The sequence below is a fragment of the Arachis ipaensis genome, chromosome B08 (genome assembly GCF_000816755.2).
Source record: "Arachis ipaensis cultivar K30076 chromosome B08, Araip1.1, whole genome shotgun sequence".
NCBI lineage: Eukaryota > Viridiplantae > Streptophyta > Magnoliopsida > Fabales > Fabaceae > Arachis > Arachis ipaensis.
The window spans coordinates 70,438,235-70,438,766 of NC_029792.2; positions in this window are offsets into that span (position 1 = coordinate 70,438,235).

Consider the following 532-nt stretch of genomic DNA (forward strand, 5'->3'; position numbering starts at 1 on the left):
TCCAAAAAATAAAAGAAATAAAAAAAAATTTTGGTTAGGCTAAATGTATCTCAAATTTAATTTAATAAGAAAAGTATCTTATTTAGTTCAAAGAAAAAAAATGGTTCCTTTTTTTAATGTTTCAGTTTCTTTTTACAAAATAAAAATATAGTTTATCATAATCTTCAAGAATTTAAAAGTATCAATGGTGTTTTAGTAGAGCATTTTAGTCTTAACTATCAGCCCGTCAACTATCATTGTTTGCTAATATGTTCTGTTAAATGATACATTATAATAAACATGTCATATGTGTTGACCAATTAAAACTTGGAATTATCATTATGGATTATCACTGTAACAAATTAATATAACAGGTTAAAACTATAAAGAAACATCACATGTCAATACTATAGATTATATCTTTTAAAAATATATAAGATAATCGAGTATTCTTATTGGATTCGTTTCAGCAAGATTGAATTCGATACTAGTCCAAAAGAGAATGGTTTAATCCAGTTTTATCTTTCCCGTTGAGTACTAGAATAGATTATAT